This window comes from Cryptomeria japonica, chromosome 1, assembly GCF_030272615.1.
Source record: "Cryptomeria japonica chromosome 1, Sugi_1.0, whole genome shotgun sequence".
Classification (NCBI taxonomy): Eukaryota; Viridiplantae; Streptophyta; class Pinopsida; order Cupressales; family Cupressaceae; genus Cryptomeria; species Cryptomeria japonica.
Window position 1 is genome coordinate 505,101,511 of NC_081405.1, and position 27,561 is coordinate 505,129,071.

The 27,561-nt window shown below is 35.0% G+C and overlaps 1 pseudogene; it reads left to right on the forward strand.

The window, feature by feature from the left end:
- Nucleotides 1–1,408: 1,408 nt before the first annotated feature.
- LOC131857929 (uncharacterized) lies at nucleotides 1,409–27,549 on the forward strand (annotated as a pseudogene).
- Nucleotides 27,550–27,561: the final 12 nt, after the last annotated feature.

Consider the following 27,561-nt stretch of genomic DNA (forward strand, 5'->3'; position numbering starts at 1 on the left):
TCATTTATGTTTGCAATAAGCATCTTTCTTTGTTTTTATTAATCTTTATTCATAGTTATGTGCATATTTCACATTCTATAATTAGGATATCAATTGCTATGGTTGAACACTAGCATGATTTTTGTGTTGTGGTATAGATGCATGGAAACATAATTATGGGATTATTATATTATAGAGATGATAAATCTAGATATCGCATATTAGTTCTAGCTCTTCTTGGATTGAGTCTAAAGTTGACATACAGTCATAAAGCCATTATTAGCAAATCTATCCATTTCTAGTAAAGACAATTGAGAAAGTCATTTTGATATTGAGAGTTTCTTATCTATTTACCTATTGATCATTATTAAGCCATAATATTTAGGTCTATTTATCTCTCTTGCAAAACCTCTGTAAGTGTCCAAGATTGTCCCTACTACTCACTCTTCAATGAAATAGTAGAGTTCTAAAGATTTGTTGCACAAGATGGTGTTGAACATATCAACAAGGCTAGCATGAAAGGCATGTTCAAGCTTCCACTTGTACAACTTACAACAAATGATTTGTTGATAGAAGAAATTCTTGAAATAGGGATATAATCGAAAGACAAGTAAGTACATACAAACCTCCTCGGTTGAAAGTAAAATCTATGTATAAAAAGATTACATTGAATCCCAATCCATAAACACAATAGAGATACTGATGGAGACTTAATTGGATGTATCATGTTGCACCAAAGTTGTTAGAGTATGCTAAGCTAGTACATAATGTTTCCTAAAGCCACATTAGTATTTTACCCAAATCACTATCTACCAAAACTAACTATAGTAATCCTTTTGAGGATTCATTTCATGGTGCTAGATCTTCATTTAGTTCCACTTCTTGTTGGAGAAAAGAACATATATTTCTTGAGGTAGATGAATATCCCATCAACAAAGGACAAGACCCTTTCTAGAATATAACAAATTCTACTCCAACAAAAGATCATGGGGGTTTCACTAGAGATATTGAATAAGAGATAGACTTCTACTACTGCATTAAAAGCATTGGCATGTTCTTCATTTATTGATGTAAACTCTCTGTGGCGCCACCACAACCAACAAAGGTGTAAAAAGTTGTTTGCAATGCATGGATTTTTAGGATTGTCCTTTGAGAAAACAAAATTAAAGTATGGAAGTAGGATCTACCAGCTCTTGAGGGAATCTTGATGAAAAATAACTATAAAATATTTGGGCAAGCTTATATGCAAAAAATCATGCTTCCTGATGGGTTTATGTATAGAAATAAGCATGAATTAAGTGGTAAAGGGGCTTCTGGAAACAAGAGGGACAAAGAAGCAGTGGAAGTGAAAACTTCTGGTGTTGTGTCTTGTCCATCTTAGAATGGGAATGGAAAAGGTGTTGTAAGAGGAGCTGAGAAGGGTGTTGGAAGAAGTGGGGGTGTTTACATTCCCCCATTTAAGCTGGCTCAAATGATGAAAGATGTGGAAGACAAGAGCAGTGTGGAATACTAGTGCATGACATGGGATACCCTTTGGAAGAGTATCAATGGGTTAGTAAACAAGGTAAATGCATCTAACATCAAGAACATAATTCCACAGTTGTTTGCAGAGAATCTCATCCATGGGAGGGGTCTATTTTGTAGGTCTTGTATGAAATCCCAAATGGCATCCCTTGGATTTACAGATGTTTTTGTTGCGTTGGTTGTTGTGGTAAATACAAAATTTCTTGAAGTTGGCAATCTGCTTTTGTGAAGAATTATTTTGTAGCTTAAGAGGGCATATAAACACAATGATAAGCACATGTTGGTAGCAGCAACCAAATTCATAGCTCATTTAGTGAATCAACAAGTTGCACATGAGATCATTGCCTTGGAACTTCTCACCCTTTTACTAGAGAACCCCACAGATGATAGTGTAGAGTTTGTTGTTGGGTTAGTGAAAGAATGTGGTTCTTTGTTGCAAGACCTTTCATCCAAAGGTCTCTATGGAATTTTTGAGAGATTTAGAGGTATTCTCTATGAGGGGGAAATTGACAAATGAGTACAGTTTTTAATTGAAGGCCTTTTTGCAATTCGCAAAGCTAAGTTTGAGGGTCATCCAGTTGTGTAGCCAGAATTGGACCTTTTAGAGCAAGAAGATCAGTTAAGACATGAATTTTTCCTAGAAGATGAACTTGATCAAGAAGCTAGTTTGGATGTTTTCAACCCAGATCCTGATTTCTTGGAGCATGAAGCAACCTATGAAAAACTGAAGAAAGATATCCTTGGAGATACTTCTTTAGATGAAGCAGAAGGGGAGAATGATTTAGGTGATGATTCAGATGATGATGATAATGATGAAGAGGAAGGTGAGGAAGCACTGAGAATACAGGATGAGACAAAGACAAACTTGGTCAATTTAAGACGTACAATTTATTTGACAATCATGTCAAGTGTTGATTTTGAGGAAGCTGGTCATAAGCTACTAAAGATCAAGCTTGAACTTGGTCAAGAGATGGAATTAGGCATCATGTTGTTAGAATGCTGTAGTCAAGAGAGAACATACCTTCATTGTTATGGTCTTCTTGGAGAAAGATTCTGTATGATCAATAAAATTTATGAGGAATTTTTTGATAAGTGTTTTGTACAATAGTATTATATGATACACAAACTGGAAACAAATAAATTGTGTAATGTTGCAAAGTTTTTTGCCCACTTACTTGGCACATATGCTCTTCCATGGCATTGTCTTGCTTATATACATCTAACAGAGGAAGATACTACTTCCTCTTCACGTATTTTTATAAAGATTCTCTTCCAGGAGCTGGCAGAGCAGCTTGGTATATTGTTGCTTAATGAAAGGTTGAACGATCCAACAATGCAGGAGTCTTTCGATTCAATTTTTCCAAAGGACAATCCCAAAAATTCATGATTTTCTATCAATTTCTTTACTTCTATTGGTCTTGGTGGTATCACTGAGAGTTTACGTGAGTATTTGAAGAATATGACAAGGATTGTAATGCAGTAGCAAAAGTCTATTTCCGAGTCAGATGAATCTACCTCTAATGACAATTCTTGTAGTTCATTAGGTTTGTCAGATTTTGATACATCAGACTCAGATTCTGAGAGTGAAACTAACAGTGAGAGTAGTAAGGAGTCAACAAGAAAGAAAAATAATTCAAAGCATGACAATGAGTATGAAAAAACAAGAAGAAAGAAAAGGACGAGGGTATCTAACTCAGAGGATGGAAGTGATAGGGAAAAAATTAGAAGGAAAAAGAAAAGGAATTAAAAATCTTTCTAGTCAGTCATTCAAGGCTCCAGTAGACACTGTTTTCTTGGACTGTGACAAACAAAAGAATCACTCCCAAGTGCTTTGGTTTTATAACAGATGATTATAAGATGCTACAATGTTGTCTTATGTATTTTAATAGCCATGGGTTTTAGAGTTTTGTACTTGACAGGTAATGGATAAACAGTGTTAGGAGGAGAAAATATTGAAGGCCAAGTGCAAATTGTGATAATACTAGATCAATGAATCCTATTATTTATTGAGTATTTCTTATTTTCCACATTGTGTGATGTACCATAAGAAAACTAGAAATCTAAATTCAATAAGTTGCTTTGTTCAATGATGATAATTTCTATTTTTAAGTAATTTGATGATGATAATTTCTATTTTCAAGTAATTTGATTTAGTATATTATACTAAAACATGATTTCATAACTAACATTTCAACTTCTATATAACTATTTCTATAGCCCAATTTTCTTGCCTGTGAAGAAAGACCATGTCAGACAATGTCAATGAACAACAAAATAAGGAGACAATTGCTAGATTGTGGTCTAACTTGAAAAGAAAAGGTGATGGAAAATGTTATTGTCCATGCAAAATTTGTAAGGGGTTAAAGACTAGAAGACTTCTAATCAAAACAACAAAGAAACATTATAGGCTGCATGCTCACATTGATGGTGGACATAATTATCATCCATTGGTAAGTTTTTCATTATATCATTTTGACAATTTATATACATAATAAATCACATGATGATGAGATCATGATGAAGGTTTATTTATGTTTATCAATTTTATACAAGTCGAGCACCTTGAAGCACATGGTATGGATCAACACAACCCTGAGAATATGGTTTTCAAAGTGGATGAACATGGAGGTGTGAATATCAAAGCTAGAGATAATGATCCCATGGAAGATGATGATCATGAGCCAAAAAAGACAATTGAAGATGATGGTACAAATACATTGATCCATGACTCATTTAGTACTCATGCAACTAATCATGATGATGAATATGACCTTGATGTTGTTCATGATGTCCCTCTACTTGAGAAGGCATCTGAGGCCCTTTACGAAGGCTCGCAGGCAAATCTTCTCTCTGTTGTATTGTTGTTTGTGAACTTGAAGGTTATGAATGGTTTATCCAACATAACAATGTCACGTATGTTAAGGTATGTCATATATGTCATAATAAACTATGAATCATTTTGTACCATTAATATTCTATATTATAACAAATTATATTTGATAGGTGAGTTTTTGTTACCACCATCAAATATTCTACCTCGCTCATACCGAGAATTATTTGCCATTATGAAAGATATTGGAATGGAGTATCAAGCAATAGATTTTTGTCCCAATGATCATATTATATATCACAAACAACATGAATTTCAAATTGAATGCCCTGAATGTCATATCAGTAGATATCGAATAGATCAAATAAAAAAAAGGGTTCCTCGCAAGGTTCTTCACTATATTCCCATTATTCCACGTATGCAACGATTATTCAAGTGCACTAGCTTGGAACAATTTATGGATTACCATGCATGCAATAGAAGTCGAGATGACATTATTCAAATTTTTGCAGATGGTTCAACATTTATGGACATAGAGTAAAAGTGGCCACACTTTAAAGAAGAACATCGTAATCTCAGGCTTTCATTGGCAGCAGATGGTGTCAATCCATTTGGAGAGATGAGATCTATTTACTCAATGTGGCTTATTTTTGTTATCAACAATAACATTCCTCCATGGATGTCAATAAAGAGGGAGCACATAATGTTGGCAATGATTGTTCTAGGTATTTTTTCATTTAAATATAGTCGTCTAAATTTAATTATAAATATTGTAGTAAAATGGTCATAATAATTATGTAATGTTTTTGTTCATTCGATTAGGTAAGTACCAAGTTAAAGATATGAATGTATATATCAAGCCTCTTATCGACGAGTTGCTGGAGTTATGGAATGGTGTCACTATGTATGATGTCTCTAGACCAATAGGACAAAGACAATTTCAATTACATGTGATGCTTCTATGGACAATACACGATGCCCCGGGGCTAACACATTTTCGTGGTATGTTATAGTGTTTAAGTTGTGCATGAACATTATAATTAAAAAAATTATCATATTGAATCCAATTATACATTATCTTGTAGGTCTTCAAACAAAGGGAAAATTTGCATGTCCTGTTTGTGGTCCAAAGATGAAATCTCATCATTCAAAAAGTTTAGGAAAGCAGGTGTTTGATGAGTATAGGAACTTTCTCCACAAAAATCATAAGTATCGAAATACTAAAAAACATCTTTTCAATGGGAAAGAAGAGAATACATAAAAGCCACAAAGAATGACACCTCACCTGTGGAAGGTGGAATATAATAGAATTAATCATCAAGGTAATGACATTCCATCTATTGGTTTGTCATAAAACATATTTTCTATTTTGTTTTGTTTACTGATGATGTGATTGATGATCATGAAGATTATGAAGGCATAAATGACCACCTTCCTAAGGGACTAAAAAGTTATCCCCGATAATTTAGTAGGTTACCCTACTATGAGCAGTTACAAATTGTTCATTTGTTTGATAGTATGCACATTGGAAAGAATATAATAGAGACAGTGTGGAAAATATTGGTTGGAAGGCGTGACAAAGAAAAAATTGTCAAAATATGTAGTGACATTCAGGATTCCAATTATGCAATGATAAATGTCATTCAATCAAATAGCCATGGAGACCAGATTAATATAAGTGAGCTTCCTTGGTTATTAACGGACCAACAAAGCAGTGCTATAAAAGAAGTCATACGAAAAATTCGATTTCCCACAGGATTTGCTGTGAACATAAACAATCTCATATCAAAGAAAAGTGAATTTGAGCCAGGGATGAAAATGCATGATTGGCATACCTTCATTAAGGTAATTCATGTTCTTGTGTTTTTAGTATGTATTTAAGTACTGTGCATACATGTACTTTTCATTATGTTACAAAAAAGGAAAAGATAATTTTATAATTGTTGCAGTATGTTCTACCTCTATCTCTCCCAGATGACTTCGACAATAATGTCAAGAAAGTCATATATGATCTTGGAAAATACATGAGGTAAGTAGTGATATTTGTTCAGTTCATTGTATAGATATTATATTTGCGATTTGTTTTACTTGTTATGTAATATATTTTTTTGCGTCTTGAAAATCTTTTAGGTGGTTGCCATGTAAAGAAATCAATAAAGATGATATAAAATATTGGAAGAGAAAAATTCCTCATTTAATGTGTGAAATGCAAAAGTGTCTACCTCTAGATTTTTTCAATGCACAAGAACACTACCTCATACACCAAGTTGAGGAGATTGAATTGTGTGGACCTAAACACACTAGGTCAATGTGCATGGTTGAGAGGCACTTGAAATTTTTTAAGGCTTTGGTTTGACAAAGAGAACATCCTGAGGGCTCTATGGTGGAGGGATATATGGTATACTAGACTATGGTGTACATTTTTGAATATCTTCCTAAGTTTGCAACAAAGATCCACGTGGATCGCATTTGGGATCCCAACACCATTAACGAATTCGAAGGGGAGTACTTGATGGGGAAAGGTAGATTGAGGAAAGTGAGAGGTTATTATAAGATATTATTGTAGTTAATTAATTCTTAGTCTTCAAAATAAATCAATTGTAAGACATCTATTTATTTTTTATACAGTTGGTCGAGAGTGGGATGCACTACATTTGTATATTGCAAACAATTTTGATTGGATGATTGTATGGATTGAACATTGTCAACATTCTGGATGCACGTTAACATGGGAAGGTGTGGCTTCATTGGTTAAAGAAGTACATCGTAATGGAGATGCCAATGTTACACAAAGGGAAATTGATTTAGTATATGGTTTAAGAGATAAACAGGTACGCATAAATTTATTAATCACCCATATGTTTATCAACTCACAATGCAATAAATTTTACTTGTTTGACATATCGTAGGTCAAACACCATAATGCTATGTGCTGCAATGGTCATAAATTTCGCATAAAAAAGTTGGATGAAATGAAGAAAACTTGTGATTCTGGCATCACTGCAGTCTTTGAGGTGACAAATATTTCATCAAGAAATGGCATACATCCTCAATAGTCTCAAAATAGATACTATGGCATTTTGGATGATATACTTGAGTGTGACTTTAATTCCTTCAAATTAGTTTTGTTCATCATCAAATGGTACAACCTACGATTGAATAAAATTGATCATGATAGAACTGTTATTGAACATGATAATGGTTTTATAATGCTAAATACAAGGTCATTTGAACCAGTTGGGGATGAGCCCTATGTTCTTCCAAGACAATGTGAGCAATTATTTTACTCAGAGGTTCCACATAAACCAGGCTGGTCATTTGTTGTTAGACATGATCCAAGAGGAAGGCCAATAAAGTATAATGTGATGGAAGAAGAAGATACCGAAGAAGTAGAAGATGAAGTGGATGATTATCACAATCAACAGTTTCTCAATGACGATGAAGAAGAACAAGAAGAAGAAGAAGATGATGATGATGATGGTGATGGTGATGGGGATGGTGATGGTGGTGGTGGTGGTGATGGTGATGGTGATGATGATGGCAAAGACGTTGATGATGATGATGATGATGATGATGATGATGATGATGATGATGATGATGATGATGATGATGATTATGATGATGATGTTGGCGATGATGACCTTGATGTTCATGATGATGAAGAATGAAATGTATGAGGTATGCGATTAGTATATTATCTATTTAATATTGACTTCTTGATAGAATTTTTTTTACATAATCAATTCATTATGTTTTAAATTCTAATGCCATTACATAATTATTCATGATGCACCTTTTAATATGGAGATGGAGATAGGGAGAGTGACTATTTATGTGACATTTTTTAAACTGTGTTTATTTATGGAAATTGGATTGTTTATTAGCTATGTGATGGATGTTGATTTAAAATACATATGTGATGGATCACATGTTTATGATGATGCATGTGACATTTTTTGAACTTTGTGTTTATTTATAGAACGTGGATTGTTTATTACCTATGTGATGGATGGTGATTTATGATACATATGTGATGGATTACATGTTTATGATGACACATGATATGTGATGCTAATTGTGATGCTCAATTACATATATGATGACACATCATGTGATGCTTGTGATGCTTATGATACATATGTATTTATTGTTTATCAACTTACAAATGTAGTAATGCTTATGATTCTCAATTGATGGTGTTGATTTCAGGTATAGTCCCTGTGTGATGTTGTCACCCTTGGTGGGAACAGGTCGTTGACTATAGACATTGTCAACCATTTAGTTGAGGATCCTGCATAGTCTACATAAATTAAAGGTAAGGAATTAAAAAATTTACAATGATTTTGATGACAACATCTTTTTATTATTTAATACTCTTTTTGTCTACAAAGTTCATGTTGTTCATGTTGTGTACTATGTAATTTTTAGCTAACATAAGATAATTGAATTACATTGTACAAAACCCTGAACCCCTTTGACGAGGATCCTGCACAGTCTCATGGATGGATAGGTATAACTACTCAATACACCCTATAGAAATAGTTTATTTTTTTTAAATTACTTGGAAAACAAACTTCCTCAGTTTTTCAAACCTTGATATTAGTAGTAAATCTAATACAGTTATCAACACTTGAGGCCCCAGTTGGACTTATTCCAATTTTCATCCCAAAATCAACTTTAAGGTTAACTTCTTCATCAATATTACCCTCATTTGCAAAATTTCTCTCTCATTACCAATTAACTCTCTCATTTCATGGAGTGCAAGTACCCCCAAATAGGTATTTGTTAGATCTATCTTTGTCAAGTGAGGAAAGTGCAGTAATAGAAAATGAAAGTGACACATGTAGTAGGTCTACAATAAGGAGATCAACAAGAGGTCAAAAGATTAGAAGAAAATTCAATAAAGGCATGAAATTTTTCCTTGCTCAAGGGGGGTCATGTTCTTATGATGATGAGACCAAAGGTGACATTAAGGTGCCACTAAGGTACAAACATCTACACAAACAATGGGTGCCCAAGGAACTTCCTCCAATAAACACTGATTTTTGTGTTAACAATAGGATATATTGCATAGCACCTTTTTCGTTACATGGTTTAGTCTTATTTTCCATGGACAACATAAAGGTATGTTACAATATAGTTGCTGAATTGATGGAGTTTGTTGGACCTTGTTACAATTACAATAATTGGATGCAGATTGTTAAATATAAAAAAGTATGCATAGGTATGCATTGTCAACAAATTATATACAACAGAAAGATAATGATCAAAGTAAATGAGTGGCTGTATACATTGATGATTGTCCAAAAGCAATAGGTAATATTGTAGGTTTTATAAATAGTACGTGACTTGGTTCAACTAATAAACAACCCAATTGCATATTTGAGGTGCACGAGGGAAATCGTGTATTTGAATGTGCGATAAAATCAATAAGTGCAGGCGAAGAGCTTCTAATCGATTACAGTTTGAATCGTATAGATAAAAACAAAGTTAATATCATGAGGGTGGTACGTACTATATACCATTTAAATTAACCAACCTCCAATTAATAAATCCAATATACCATTTTATTATGAATTTTTTTCTAAGTCTATTGGTTTAATTTCGCTAACGTTTTTTATATTTTTTCTTTGTCGCGGGCCGACATGGATCCATCACATATCGCAAACAGGGATGTAGCTTGCGACACTTCTACTGAGTAGGTAAACCTCATTGTAATTGTATAAATTAGATAGAAGCAAATTGTTACATTATTATGTTCTTTTTTTTTAGTGATTTATACTAATTTTGTAATTGTTAATGATATTCTTGACACAAATGGATGTTTGGGGAAAGGGAAAGGGAATTGGAGTACCTGAGCACCTTTCTAGGGATGTGGAATCATTAGGGTTAAGCGATGATGACCCTGAAGATCCCACACACCTTATGAAATTCTTTAAAATGCCTCTTATAAAAATTAGAAAAGAGATTGTTGCTTTGGTAGTCGTGCATCCTATCACTGATGAGATACGAGAGAGGGTGGAATTATTGCTTTGGACAACAAAAAACTTGCAAGTAAGCAGTAATGAAAGCTTTAATTATAACAAAAGTTCAATAATGGTTTATATTTTATTCTCTTTTATGTCATTAACTAAAATATGTACGTATTGTTTTTACAACAATTTATCAGCCCTCATCAAAGTTGTTCCCACGATCAGGGTGTTGCAGGATCTTCAGGTGATGATGATTTTCTTGTATTATCACTTGCTTGGCTTATCACTCTGAGTACCCAAAACACATCATACTTGATACTATCAATTTTCAAAATAAAGGTTCATCCTTGTTTACAATTCTTGCACTTTTCATATATTTAATGTATTATTCTTTAGGTGTTGTCAATGTTACTATGCAAATGTCATCGTCATCTCATCAGAGGTTACCCTCACCCATATTGCCAACTGCAATGTCGGCAACACGTAGCATGCAGACATCCTCTAGTGCATGTCATATTGGCCCACCCACTGTTGGTAGATCCCTCTTTTGCTCTATCTTCTGTCATGTGTTTATTTCCCTTCAAGCTTTCTTTCTTGAATTCTAATGCCATTTCATAGTGGATTCATTTTTTGTAGGAGAAGATGCACATGAGGATGTGCCAGAGGCGACTACTGCTGATAGCATACCATCATTTCCTGGATCTTCTCGTATTGCTAGTACGGGAACGTTGGAGGCCACATTAGTGGTGAGCGACAAAGAAATGATTCCCTTAAAGATACAAAAGGTTCTAGGTACTTTAAAATTATTATTATATATACTCTAATTGTAATTTACTTTATGATCACTCATTTTGGACTAATGATCCCATGAATTTTTTGCAGGCAATGATATTTTCTATAAACATCTTAGTGACATTGCATTGCAGATATTTCGGCCCACCATACGTAAAAGGTGGTACATCATATGTGAACTAACCCTAATCCACTTTTGATTTCATATCATTGCTAGAATAGTTTTCCTTTGATCCATTTCTTGAAGTGTAATAAATGTAGCTTCAATTCATTTTTGAATCTAGCAGGTTTGTTTTTGCTTTAAAAGGTGGAATGACCAAGAAAAAAGGTTAAAAGATGAATTGACAAACCAAATGGTTGAGTGGTTTGGAAATGACACCTTTGACAAAACCAAGCTCCTTGAAAAAGCTAGCACATATCTAAAGTATGTGAGAGACCAAAATAGGACCCATTTGGAGAGAAACCTAAAGTACGAGCATCCCCCGATGATTCCAGAGAGGGAGTGGAAGGACCCGATTTTGGATGCCAAGGAGAGAATTGAAAGGAAAAAAGGAAATACACCACTAGATGCTAGAAGAAGGTACGAGATACTATTAAGAATGTAATAATGTACTAATTAATTACTCTTTATATTTATATAATCTAACATATTTCAAACTTTTAATAGATTGAGTGACACGTCAAAGGCAACCAAGGCAAGGCAAGAAAAGCACGGGCAACACAAACTCGGCTCTGGTGATTACATGAAACTTGCTGCACGAATTGTAAGTATCTCATGTAAACAAAATATTGCATCAAAATATTAATAAATTGCAAACGTTTTTTTTTAATCAACCAATGAAAGAAAAATTCACGGTACTAAGAAAAAATAAAGGACTCTGAATTTAATAGAGCGCCCATAGAAGATGACAAGAGAATTGCCTACCAACAAGGCTATTCAGTCGTGGTTGATCAACTATGAGAATTGAGTGGGCATACACAACATTCGAGTGCATCCGTCACACAGGTAAATATGCTAAATGGAAGTTGTTTCAAATTGAATACTTTACCAATAATCTAATTGATATTGAGTTCCAACATAAAGTGACTATACTTGTTTTAAATAAGCGAGCAATGATAACAATGTGCATGTCATTGGAATGCAGCCTGCTAATTGTGAAACACCACCTACACATGAAGGTCTGGATGTGCATCCCAGTAGTGGAGGTAGTCATTTGCTATTAAAATTTATTTATTTAGCTATTAATACAATTAAACATCTTATTTTGTAATTAGAGTAGTAATTAATGTAACCTTTTTTGTTAATATTTTAGAGCATGTAGTTGGTGGTGAGCAAGTGGAGCATGATCTGGGTACACAACATCAAGAATGTGATGTTCCCCACTCAGGTAAAGAAGACCATTGTTATTTATTTAAATAAATATAATTGCAATTGGTGTTCAACATTAATGTAACCTTTAGTATTTCAACTCCAGATGATCTAGAGGGTGTTCAACATGTTGAGGTTGAGGCTACACAAAATGATGTGGCCCCATTAGGTAAAGAGAACAACAATTATGTTCTCTAAATTAATGAAATACTTGTAACAATAATTTTTTTTTTTTTAAATTTAATCCATTTCTTTGTTATTGCAGAGGACCCCCCTTTGCTTTAGCGTCCTCGTCCTTAGTATAGGACTAGGCATACATCAAGATTGTTGGTGTAAATAATTATTCATCATGGATATTATTACACTATACTTAAGTTTGCTTAGGAAATGCATTTCATAGTAGTTTGGGTATGAGACACTTGGGTGTTTGTGCTACATTGGGATAGTGTGTGTAGGAGAATTTCCACCTTTTATGGTGTTGATCTTGTTGTTACACTCCACATTCAGTGGGTGATCCACCTCATGTGGACTTTTATATTATTTCTTCTACCTACCCACACCTATTTCCTACCTACCCTTGTTTCTTATTGAGCCACATGTCATGTTTGTGTGCTCACATATCCATGTAGCCTTGCCTATATAAGCAAGCTTATATTTATTATATGTAATGCTTAATGGTTGATCATATTTTTCATCTTGATAGAATACAGTTTATTTTTATCATCTATTTTATTCTCTCTTATTTGTGCTTTCCATTTCCCTCTTGATCTTGGCAAAATCTTACATGGTATCAGAGCCATTAGAGTGTCATTGGCTTGCCAATTGAGAGAAATTTGATGCTATTTGGGGTTTGCATTTTGGAATTTTCTATTGCAGGTTTTTATTGAAGCTTGATGGGTCAAATATGAGGTTATCATTGGATTGAGGAGGTCCAAGAAAGTTAGTTTTGCCTTTTGTTTCATCCAAATTGGACTTTGGAGGCCAAATCTAGAGGCATTTGAATTTTGACGCTGCGGCGAAAATTTTCCAGAAATTATAATTTTGCAGGCAATTTTTAAATAGCGATATCTCACTCATCCGGACTCGTTTTTACAAGCAATTTTTTTTGTTTTGGGGTAGAATTTCATGATCTATACAATGGTATAGGATTTGTCTAATTTTTGGATACACGTGTTTCAGAAATCATGAAATCCCAATTTTTACAACTTTGGAGGCTTCATTTGGGCTCATATGTACTCATTTTCAGGTGTTTTTTTTTTTAAAGTGCATATTTTTTCATCTACTTTCATAATATACCATCTATTTATAGTGATTTTAAGTAGAAATTGTACTTTCAGTATTTGGCCATTTTTTGGCATATTTGGTACTTGCATTTTGCTTGGATCTCAGTTCAGATCACTAGTAGTATTTGTTGAAGTCTCCTAGATCTCATTTTGAGAAGTTATTAATTTAAACCAGAAGTCCACTTTGTCATTGTTTGCAAGTGGCATATTGCACACACACTACATATAAAGTGCTAAAATCATCATTTTTTTGGGGGTACTTTGATTGAGTGAATTTGGGGGGGTGTCTCTTGTGCTTTGTGCTCTTGTGTTCCTTCCTTTTTGCTGCTATGGGTTCTTCTAAGTTTCCTCTCTTAACTCCTCATAACTATGCTACTTGGAAAATTGATGCATGGAGTAAACTTATGGAAAAAGGACTAACTCATTACATTGATGGAACTATTGTTTCTTCCGCTGATCCTAAGGTTGATCCAGTTGGTCACTTGGATTGGCTTACTAAAAACATCATGGCAATCGGTACCTTAAGAAATTATGTATCAAAGGATCTCATTTTTCATATTGAGAAGTGTACTCCAATCAAGGATTCTTGGCAAAAGTTTCAAGGCTTGTATGGTCAAGTTGATGAGATTAGGGGATATCAAATTGATAGTGATCTCACCATGTTAGATCCCAAGAACTTTGATACTATACATGATTATGTCACTAAGGCAAATGAGTTGAGGGCACAACTCAAAGATTGTGGCATTGATAAGAAGGATACTCAATTGATATTCAACTTGATAGGCAAGCTTCCACAAGAATATGCAACATTTGTTTCTAGTTTCCAAACCCATAGGATGACAATGGGTTCAAGCTACACAATGCCTACATTTGATGCTTTCAATGAAATGTTGATGATGGAACAAACTAAGTTGATAAGAATGGGCATTCTTAAGGCTTTTAAGTCTCAAGCATTAGTGGCAAATCAAGGGAACAAAGGAAATCAAGGAAAGGACAACTCAAACAAGAAGAAATGGCAATCAAAGCCTAAGGACAAAGCACCATCTTCTCCACAACAAGGAGATACATCCTCTTCCAAGAGGGATAATTCACCAAAGAGGGAGAAACCTTCTTGTGCCTATTGTAAAAAGTTTGGTCATGAGGAGCATCGTTGCCATTTTAAAAATATTGATGAGCTCACACATATCATAAAAAAAAATAACATTGATTTGCCTAATGTCTACAAGAAGGATGATTCACCAACTTCCACTTCCTCACATTCAAAAGGAAAAGGGAAAGCATTCATGGCTTCTACAAGTGGGAAGACTCACTCTTTTGGGACAAGAAAAGGAAAAGCTCTTTGTGCTACTACCAGTCATGATTCAGAGAGATGGCTTCTAGATTTAGGGGCTTCTCATCATATGGCATCTTCGCAGTCTATGTTCTCTACATTTGAGCCTTGCACCAAGCTACAGATTCTGATGGCAAATCATACATACATGGATGTGATTGGGAAAGGATCTATTGACATTGGGGATAACTCCTTCAATAATGTGTTGTCTATACCCCACTTGACAAACAATCTCCTTTCCATCTATCAAATCACACATGGCGTAACTAAGAGAGTTGTGGAGTTCAAACCTAAGTCAGTTTTCATTAGAGACTTGGAGACTAGAGCTATCATTGCGATTGGGTTGGTTGATCATGCATCTCGGTTATACTCCTTTTTAGATTTTTTTGATGATGATGATTTCACATTTGATGATCCTACACATGATGATCACACTTCTTGTGATGGTTCAGATTTTGAGGAGAACTTTGGGCACTTGAACATGGGGATTCTCACATGTGAACCCATTCTTGAGTCTTGTATTTCATCTCCTTATATTGATATCACATCACCTATTGCACCTAATGATGCAGATAGTGCGACAGTTTTGCCTTCATGTGATTCAGTGCAGTAGGATATTCATTGTCTTCCAGCTTCAGATTCATGGGATGATTACTTGACATAAATTGTAGGTTTGTTTATGAAATCCTACATTGCAGATTTGGGAGACATCATTGATGACATTCATCTTCTCTTTGATGAAGGTGATTCTTCTTCGATTGTTGCAAGGGAACACTCTTACCCTCTTGTTCATTCTCTACATGATCATTCTTTTGAGGTTGACATGATTGTGGATACTTATGTACAATAGTTGGAGGAGGTCTCTTTATCCTTTGAGGAGACATGTGAGTCTTTGGATATTGTTCTACATTCATCTCCACTAGATCTTGGAGTGCCTTTTTCAGCAGTGTGGCACAATTTACCATCTTTGAAGGGGGTATCTTTCAGCATCGACATGGGGACACTTGATTAGTTTTTAGAGATTCCTTTCATCATGAGTTTTCTTCATACATCTTCCCTTCATGAATGGGGAGACTTCATGGATACACCTTTGTTTTTGTTTCTTCCTAAGGGGAGGAATATTGTTCGACGTTCTTGGAGCAATTTCTTCATACATCGATCTTCTATCATTGGTGTAGATTCCACATTGAGGGGGGGCTTCCTAGCTTCTCTTCTTCTCTCATATGGGGGGGACTTTTTCCTCACATGGGGTTTTGTTCCTCACATTCTTCTATGAGAGTTCTTTTGTATAGCTTTCATCTCTCTTTTGGGGGAGGGTTTTTTCCCATTGGGTTTTTCTCTCTTTCCTCACTTTGTGAGATATTTCATTGCATTGGTTTTCATGCATTTGCATTTGTACATGGGTACCTAACATGGCCTAGTAGCTGGGACCCATCTTGCATTGCTTAGTTGCATTGTAGACTTTAGTGCATTCCCCTAAGTTGCACTTAAGGGGGGGTGTTGGTGTAAATAATTATTCATCATGGATATTATTACACTATACTTAAGTTTACTTAGGAAATGCATTTCATAGTAGTTTGGGTATGAGACACTTGGGTGTTTGTGCCACATTGGGATAGTGTGTAGGAGAATTTCCACCTTTTATGGTGTTGTTCTTGTTGTTACACTCCACATTCAGTGGGTGATCCACCTCATGTGGACTATTATATTATTTCTCCTACCTATCGACACCTATTTCCTACCTACCCTTGTTTCCTATTGAGCCACATGTCATGTTTGTGTGCTCACATATCCATATAGCCTTGCCTATATAAGCAGGCTTATATTTATTGTATGCAATGCTTAATGGTTGATCATATTTTTCATCTTGATAGAATACAATTTATTTTTATCATCTATTTTGTTCCACATTGGGATAGTGTGTGTAGGAGAATTTCCACCTTTTATGGTGTCGATCTTGTTGTTACACTCCACATTCAGTGGGTGATCCACCTCATGTGAACTATTATATTATTTCTCCTACCTACCCACACCTATTTCCTACCTACCCTTGTTTCTTATTGAGCCACATGTCATGTTTGTGTGCTCACATATCCATATAGCCTTGCCTATATAAGCAAACTTATATTTATTGTATGTAATGCTTAATGATCCAGTTGATCATTGTGTAGGGGAAAAAGTGAGACTAGGTTAACATGCCCTAATCCTACCTTTTGACACACATTACAGAATACGAAAGAGCCTAGAGGTATCACACAATTGGCTACTTCTTTTCGTGAAAGAGAGAGCCACAGGCTACCTATTAGGATTTCTATTCCTTTGTTGTAATTGAAAGATAAAATGATACAAGTTCAAGTCCTAATCCCAAAATGCATGTATAAACTAATAACACGATCACAGAATTGAGATTAAATAATGAATAGCTGTAAATACAAGGATGAAATAAGAATGCAGATGCATACCCGGAGTCAAAATCTGGTTGAAAATGTTTGGGATGGGGGCGCGGGCGCCACTGTCCTGATACTGTGCCGGAAACTGCACTTGAAACTACTGTCTTGCACTCTGGAAACTGTCAGAAATGCTGTCTGTCAGGAGGACCAGGGTGCCCAACGCCTCTGTCCCAGGGACCAGGGCACCCAGCGCCCCTGTCCTGGCAGGACCAGGGTGCCCCATGCCCCTATCCAAGTCTTTTGCTCTGCAATTTGGTGTGGAGTGCTGTCTCGACTTGCTTTTCCCGAATCTGTAACTTGCGGCGTCGTCCGAGTCCCGAAACCTGCACTTATATTTGAAAAGGGTGTGGGCGGCTATATAGGGTTTTGCCTTAGTCAAACCCCTGCTTCAGTGATTTCCACCTCCATGAATAGCCAAGTTGTATTGTAAAATGTATTGTGTGTGCAGACCTTGTGTGTGTGCAAGATCCTAAAATGCAAGCAAGCAAACTAGAGCAACCTAGAAAGTAAACCCTAATTGCTTGTAAATGATAATGTAAATGCTCTAAATCAAGATGCAAAGTGATCTAAAGCATGAATAAGTGATGTATTGAGGCTTATGCAAAGACATGAAAACAACATGAAATCATACCCAACCCCAAGGGAGAGGTACAAGCCAATCTTCAGTCGGTAATCTCCTATTGTTCTTCAATGTCTTCCAAGCCCTAAATGGATGAATGAAATTGATAAATGCTTGATAGAGGGATGTTGAATGTTGTTGAAGTCTTCAAAGATCTGCTCTTTCGCTGCATATGAGGTTCCTGAAAACAAAAATCCGATCCCTTCAAATGAAGAAAGAGAGCTCTTATGTATGAAACCCTAGGTTGTAATTTCGTCTTTTGGCCGACCTAGAGATTGAATTTCCTGCCAATTTCTTGGGGTTAAGCTTTATTTTATGATTGGATTGTGCTCCTAAAATTTTGGGAAAAATGTCCGGGACCATGTGCACTCTGAGCGCCACGGTCCTGACAACTTTTCACCAAATTTTCAGGGCCGTCGGATATGATGATTTTAGAGAGAATCCCGAAGTTACAGGTGATTTCGAGATGTTTTGACCCCCGAAACCAAGCCCCCAAGTTCAAAATAGGACTGAATTAGGGTTTTTGATTGAATGATGTATAGGAGGAATAAAACGAAGAGGGCACACTTTAACGAAAGGGCCCAACTTTATGATGTAGAGGACGATGAAATAGGACCTTAGACCTAATTAATTTGATTAATTAAGTGTTAAAGGAGAAATGCAATGCAAAATGTAAAATGCACCAAGGCAGGTGCTAAACTAGGTGTGAAATTGTACCACCCTAGCAAGTGCGTACAATTTACGACGCTACAATCATATTTTTCATCTTGATAGAATACAGTTTATTTTTATCATCTATTTTGTTCTCTTTTATTTGTGCTTTCCATTGCCTCTTGATCTTGGCAAAATCTCACAGAGATCACGAGCAGTTGGTGGAACATCTACAGAGGGGGGAAATGATGAAGAAACCGATGTTCCACATAGTCTTTTCATAGATTCAAAGAAAAAACAAAGAAAGAAATGATTGTAATCTAACTTATTTGATAATGATTGATTTTTATGTGTTAGTGAATGTAATTATGTGCTAATTAATGGTTGTGGATGATATGTGTTAATTAATATTGATGAATGTTGTGTGTTAATTAATGTTAATCAATGTTACTTGTTAATGAACATTATGTGATATTAATGAATGAATGTTATATTTTATTAATGGTAGAAAGAATGAATGAATGAATGTTATAAGATGTTAATAGGGAATTTAGAGTGATGTTAGGGGGGGGGGGGAGGAGGGGCCAAATCAGCTTCCACCTTCATGTGGTTGGCCTTGTTAAGTAGAGAATATTAAACTATTCTCGAAACCAAGCGAAGCTCAACAAGATAACACACTTTTCAATATTTCATTATGTTGCATAGTTAATCTTATTGAATAATCTATATTGAATCTTAATTGCAGGGTCCAACAGAGCCAACATGAACAACAACACCACAAGTTTTTGGGTATAATGAACTCGCATATTGTCTTGCCTGTACACGAACAATATGAGTGGCTTCTAGTGTTGATATCCAAGGTGGCATTGCAAAAATTATGAATATGCCTCATCCTTGTAAGTTTTTTTATTACTTGTAAGTAATGAATATGCCTCATCCTTGTAAGTTTTTTTATTACTTGTAAGTCATGAATATTGCTCTTTAGTTGATTGAAATTATTTCAGTGAATGCAAATCTTGATTATTATAAAGTGATATCTGCACTATCAATTCCAAATTGAAACCCTTTCAATGCATGCATGTTGTTTGCCAAAATGCCATCTCAAAAGTATCAGCAAACAAACATTGGCATTCACAAAATCAAGAAAGACAAACTGAAAATTAGTAGTAGAGCACTCAAGTGAACTATTTGTCAAGAAGCATAGTTGAAAAGGTGCAAAAGAAATTGGTTTCAAAACAGGGGTAGACCATTACAAATTGGCAACTTGGCATCACTTCTCTTCTTACTTCTCCTCAACCCTCTTGCTCTGCACTCTCACTTTTTCACCTGGCACCTGCAACTCTCACTCTCACATTCACAGTTGTCAGCTTCTTGCTCTTTGTTTTTGTGAGTTGGAACAAAAATAGGAGGCAGTTTTATAAAGTTGGTGGGATTTGGGTGGGGCCCATAGGTTGTGACGATTTGACCTTGGGCATGGAGTTTGAAAAAAGTTTTGATTTTTTTTAAATCATTTATGGGTTGTTGGGATGGTCAGGAGGCTCTTTGGAGTCCCTCAAACATCTCAAGGATGTCATAAAGATGTCTCAAAGATGATGGCATTGGATTGCACTAGGGCGGCAGGGGGACATCCCATCCAAGTCCCTGTATTCTGAAGGTGTCCCCATTTAAAAAACAAACAGTTTTGGGGGAGGAAATGTCCTTGTGGAAACAAGAACCCAGTGAAGACATTAAGAGGGCATGAAGGCACAACCAAGGGCCATTGAGTAGAAGGAAAAGGAAAAATATTGGAAACAAGAGGAGGAGTACTTGGAGAAGAAGGTAGGGAAAATAGCAATCCGACCAATAAAGAAGCTGAACTCTGAGGGCAAACTACCAGAGATAGCAAGAAACTCTCCAACCAAAGTAGGGGAGACAAAACCAACAATCTCTGCTTAGGGAGGAGCTCTAGACCCCAAATCTGAAGAAAGAAATAGAGCTAAAGTAAGTGAATTGGATAACAACAAGAATTTAAAGTGCACCCCTGATTTGCTAACCAAAATGCTCAAAATTAAATGAAAATCTTTAATGAATACACAAAACTATATACATATGCAGGGGCACCATGGTTGAGATGGTCCAACTCCCTAGTCTCACTCTATGATTAAGATCATGCCATATCTAAATCAAAGACATCTCAAATAGATCGTTGATGGAAAGCTGCAAAATGCCATTTTCATATATAAACAAGACATACACAATTGGGCACAATCACCAAGAGAACAAAGTGTGTTTGAGATCGTTATCCTAATTGTGGTGTGGTCACAAAGAGGTTGACAAATATATGGTGATCTCTTCGTGACCACACCACAATTAGGACAATGATCTCAAACACACTTTTTACTATTCTCTTGGTGATTGTGCCCAATTGTGTATGTCTTGCTTATGTATGAAAATGGCATTTTGCAGCTTTCCACTGATGATGTATTTGAGATGTCTTTGATTTAGATATGGCATGAGGTTAGTTGTAGAGTGAGACTAGGGATTTGGACCATCTCAACCATGGTGCACCTGATCATATTATCTTGAAACCATGCACCTCATATTAGCCTCAAACCTATGCCCCTACTAGTAGGTGGTGGGGATAGAATATCATTCACTGTACATATCAATGACTGGATAATAATATTTTTTTTTTGATAAAAATTATCATCATCGGAATTATGACAAATACCAAGCTTTTGACCGACGATGTAATCGTTGGACATACAATGTTCTCGTCGGTGAAATGTTCTAGAGTAGTCGCACTTCTAACTCAAACCACACAAACATCTGACAAGGATGTTGTACATGCGACAACACTTCGCATTCAGATGGTCATCGATGTCTTTGAATGGACTGATGACACAAGCATTGGACAAACAACATCAGAGTCGGTGCAAAGTTCCAAATCACTATCGCCTTTGCGATGAAATCTACTGATTCTAATGACTTTTTTCACCGTTGGTAGAGTCCATGGGATTGTCGTATTTCTGACGAGCATGGCATCGCCGACCAATCTGACGCCAAGTTTTTTATGGGTAATTTTCTCGGCACTCTGATGAAAATTAGTCGCAAATCCGACAATCGGGCATCGGAAATCAGCTCTGAATGTACTAGTGTGGATTCAGGATCCTCCTCAAGCTGTTAAACTTCCTCCAAGGCACAAGGCTCTAATACCAATTGTTGGAATCCAATAAAACTGAGAGGGGGGGGGTTGAATCAGTGTTATACCAAACTGATCAATTTTATCCTTATTAAAACATGCATACACCAACCAGTATACCGGTACATACAAAATTGAAAGAAGTAAAGCAACAAATAAGCCAATCACATAAATAAGAATCATAACACACAAAATTATAAGTGGAAAACCTCAAAGAGGAAAAACCACGGTGGGATTTGTGACCCACAATATCAATCCATTGGCCATATGAAGAGATATTACAAAAATATAAGGGGTCTGCACTTGCAAGAAGACTTACAACCTAGAGCACACTGATCAATCACAAATGGAGCCTCACTGACTACATATAAATCTAGACTACAATCCAGAGAAGTGTTGAACTACTAAGATAACATCTTCTATGCCACAACACAGTTTTGGTTTAAGCTCTGTTTGTTCCAGTCTGAAACCCTAAACCCTTTACTGGAATAACCCTTAAATAAATATCCTCACATACATAATCTCTCTGATATATTTTGCATTAGATCACATTCACATATCCATCACCATATCTATCCTCTATCATTCATCATCATATCAAAATGATCTAATCCAATTGACCTATATATCCTATACAACTTATCATGCCTTATGTCGGCTTACAAAGATAATTACAATATCAAATTACATGTCAGCTAGATAACATAAATACATAAATATCATTAATAATTGTCGATGTCGGCCTCCAATACTGATAACCCTATTCTTAACCATGCTGGCCTATAATGTCAGTAACCAAAGAAATCCTTATATCATGTCGGTGCCGATGTAGTGTCTGTGAAGTGCCTATCGGTACACAGCTGAACCAAAACATGAAGCCAAAATAAGATACCATGTTGCCATCAATGACAACATAGTGAAACCAACCAATTGAGTGTCAATTGCCAATAGACAACATCTTGAAAATTATTCTTTTTGCAAGTATCATCAAATTCATGGCCATTTGACTAATGAGTGTAAAGCTTTGAAAATAAAAATACAACATTATATTAATTTATCTATAATAAAAGTAACACATGACAATGAATGACATATTTATTATAAGAATTTCAAATAATATTCAAGTTTCTATTATATTTCTCCTCATTATGTGACAGTGTTAGCCTACCTATTGGGGGCTCATTATCATTCATGGTGGTAAAATTTTAGGCGCAATAATAATTATTGAGCAACATAATAGTCTATTTATTCTTGTCTCTATGCTTTGGGGGAAAGAATATTATTTTTCCTCTTTCAAAGGTTTCACTATTTCCTTTGTGGATTGAATTCAATTTCATGTCCTTTCTTGCATTAAATTATCCTTCATGTGAATACATATGTATTATTTGGTTGGGATCTATTCCTTGTTTGAAATGGTACATCTCTCATGAATAATCTCTCCTTAGGAAATGTGTGATCCTTCTTCTTAATTTTTCCTTGTCCTCTTTCTTGGGGGGCAAGGATGTAATTTTCCTTCTCTCTCTCCTTTTTAAGGATTGCCTTTTATTTTGTGTTGTATTTTTCATAACTTTAAGTCCTTTCTTACATGGAATTATCCTTCATATGAATACATGTGTGTTCCTTGCTTAGGACCTATTCTTTGTTTGAAACGGTACATCTCTTATGAATAATCTCTCTTTGGAAGCTGTGTAATTCTTCTCATTGTCCATATCCTTGGAGGGAAATTATTTCTCTCTCTTGTCCTTTCTAAGGATCCCCTTTTCCTTTTTTGAGTGGTGTTTTCTTATGATTTGATGTCATTATTTGTGTAAAGTTGTTGTTTTCTCAAAAATTATCTCTTATGGAAGAGGTGTAAGTCCTTAGCTACAACCTCTTTTTCACTTGGTAATGTATATCTATTATAAACTTATTCCTCAAATTAGGTCAAAAGTGTGTTGTCCTTCATCAAGAATTCCTTTCATCTAGCAATAGGGGGAAGGTATGCATTCTTTTTCCCCTTCTTTTGGTAGAAGATATTATGTTTGTTCAAAAAAATTCTCTTGGAGGTAGATGTCTTTTGAGTAAAGATCTCTTCTCCTCCAAAGATCCTCTTTACACTTGTTGCAAGATATCTCTTTTTTGACTATCCTATCCTTTATTATAAGAGTATTCTCTCTTTACCTTAGATTATTGAACATTATTACCTAAAGGATATCTCCTTGGTGTTGAAGGGGGGTATCCTTGTTCTTATAAGATTCCTTAAGACATCAATATAGAGTTATGTTGAAATCTTAAGGGAGGCACAAGCAGGTTTGTGGCTCAATTTGACAATTGTACCTCACTTTTCATGTGTAAAACATCAATTCCTGCATATTTACCCTAATTTCAATACCTTCAATATTTCTATTCAACTCAAGGGAAAGAAGAGGCTCATATCCCTAGAATATGATTGGAATCTAAATATATTAGGTTTAGATCTATCAAATTTTTATCTTTCCCTAATGTGATGGTAATTAAGAAAAATTAGTGGTTCTACTACATCTAATGATGGAAACCCTAATTTTTACCATTACAAGTTTGTGAAGTGTTTCATGGATCCCTCATGGGGGATTCACTAGCTAGGAAATATTATATAATGTGTATTCATATTGGGGGATTTAATATCTCAAAAAAATTTATCAATAGTAATATATTGCCTATTTAGTGAAAATAGGGGGTTTTTAATTCAGGCCATGAAAAAATACAATATCTAGTGAAAATTGGGGGATTTTTAATTTGGGTTGTGTATTAGGAGGGGGTGACCAAAAAGGATTTTAGGGCAATATTTTTTTAAAATAGGGGGATTCTTTAGTAAGCCATTAATGCATGTGTAATAACCTAGGCTCACTAAGTGAAACCCCCATGGGATCCCTATTATTGTAGAAAGGTTAAAAGCTACTAAACCTAATAGACATTTATTGTAGTAGATCGAAGAGGTATATATACCAAACTTGGTCAATTGAACCCCATTGGATGTCTTGAAGAGTGATTAAGGAGCTAAGGAGTGAATAAAATGTGCAAGTGTTGTCGTGCAAACTCTAGCTAGTGTTTTTAGGTTATTTTAGTATCTCTACAAATCCTAAGCTCAAAAATTGATAATGGCTACTCCTAGGGTTGTAGATATTATGGATGATACAACACCCCCATTCAATAAATGTCTATTCAACTCCATCATAAATGATCTAGCCAGGGAATTTTCTGAAGTGCCTATCAATGTTCTCCACACTATGGATGCGCAAATGTACATTCATGCTCATTGAAAAGAGTATGATCACATAAAAATATGACAGTTCAAAGAAGATAATTTGCAAGATGATGAATTTATGCTAAAAATAGAGTATGTTGGTGTGGGTGAGAAAATTTTTGATATATGGAGTTGTTTTCCACATGAAGAATTCATCTAACTGGACAAACTTTATATGATAAGTAGGAAGCTATAATGAAGGTTACTAGTTTGTGTTCCACTAGGGAAGTCCCTACTAAAGAGATAAATTTGATAAAAGAGCACTTACCATGAATGACATTGTTGACTGGGGTGTTAGGTATGCTTCCATGGAGATTGTATATAAAGTCTAGTCTACTAATAGAGAGAGTTTTGCATATTCAACTGCCAATATATATCCCATTAGATGGTGAAAGGATGTAAAGATGTTTATCTATGTGAGATTTTAAAATAAAAAATAATGAAGAATTCACACAAGACTAAGGAGACAAGGTACCCATTTAAATATGGATCTATGATTATCTATCTAATACTTTATTTCATGAGAGAATTGTTAGGGGTTAATAACATTGTATGGAGAAATGATATATCAATAGGCTCTCGGATTGGAAATAATATTCATATATTTCTAGATGGAAAGGCTAGTGATGCTTCCTATTGTGATATTTACAAGACTTTTCAAGATAAAATGAATATGAGATACATGATACCTAGAGAGGTTATAAATAGGTGATCACATTCATTATTGATATGTACAACTATTACATGAAGTTTATTGATCCTAGGGCTTCATGGGTTCCTAAGTTACCATATGAGGTCCCCGAACTTGAATTAGTTGAATATGTAGACATATTGATCAAGAAACCCATAAACTCTAATGCAAAAATATTTGACACCTATGAAGAGATAACAAATACCTTAAGAAGAAAAAAGGTGAATGAAAGGTGATTTGGAGGAGAATCTTGGTATACCATCTAAGAGTATTGTTAAGGCATCTAGAGATACTATAGATGCCCCACAATCACCCCTTCCACCTACAAGAAAAAGAAATACTACTATTGCAACACTTCCTACACCTTCCTTAATTGCACAAACCCCTCCAAGTAGAAAGAGATCTGCTATTGTAGCACTAGAGAAGAGAAATCTAGTTAAGAAGAATAAACTAAGGTTCAAGAAACAAGTAAAGAGAGAAAAAATAAATGTCAGTATTAATGAACAAGAAGAAGAAGAAGAAGAAGAAGAAGAAGAAGAAGAAATGAAGGCTGTGAATTGAAGAGAAGAAAAAAGATTAAAAAAAAGCATGAAGAGGAAGCAAATTCCAAAAGAAGAGGAGAAAGTGAAGGTCAAGAAGACAAAAAAGACTCCTCTAGAGTTTCCTGAACAAGATCCCTTCAATATTTAAACAATTCTCAATGCATTTTAATGCCATGGAGCTTTGGAAGAAAATATTAAACTTCATCCAAATGAATCATTGTATAACCAAAATATTATTGAGCAAGCTATTATTATGTATATGATGAATGAAAACCAACTTAACATTGAGCAACATTCTTGAACAAATTCCAAAAACACTTGTAAATTCATTAATTAACAAGAGAGATGATGTTGTCAAGATATAAGACAAAATAAGAGAAGACGCTATTAAGCGATTTGGTCCCACTTTGACTAATGATGAAATTACAAAGATCACACAAAGGTAATCAAAAGAGATGAGAACAAAGTAGATGGTGAACACCCTAATGAACATAATTAAAGAAGATAAAAATAGAATCCAAAAGGAGACAAAAAAATTTACTACTAAAATATTAAAGGAGATGAAGTAAGGGGAAATAATTATAGAATAACAAGTTTCTCATGATGTTAATGACTTGAAATAAATTCCCTATATACAATAAATTGACTCATCTATTTTTTATCCTTTATTGATAGAGATTGGTGAGAAAATGATAGAGTTTAACAAGTTAGGGAGACTCATCCTCAAGAGAAGTTTGATATTGACTCTCTTACTGCTAAGAACAGAAATAAGGAGTGTGTCCCTCCTAGATAATAGAGTAGAATGTTCATAAGAATACCAAAAATGTAGAGGAGAATGGTGCTGAAGTAAATCATAGCATTGAAAGAAATATGGATATTAAAGGAAAAGAAGAAAAGGAGAAGGTTGATGCAACAATTGTTGGTGGTGAAAAGGAAAAAGGACAAAACAATCCTGAGAAAGTTACTACAGAGAATGAACAAAATGTGACTATAGAGACAGTTAAGAAGCAAGTGGCTTCTTCTAGTCGAACAAACATTAGAAAGGGGTCTTTTGATCCTTTAAATACCTATTAGATCTTTATATGT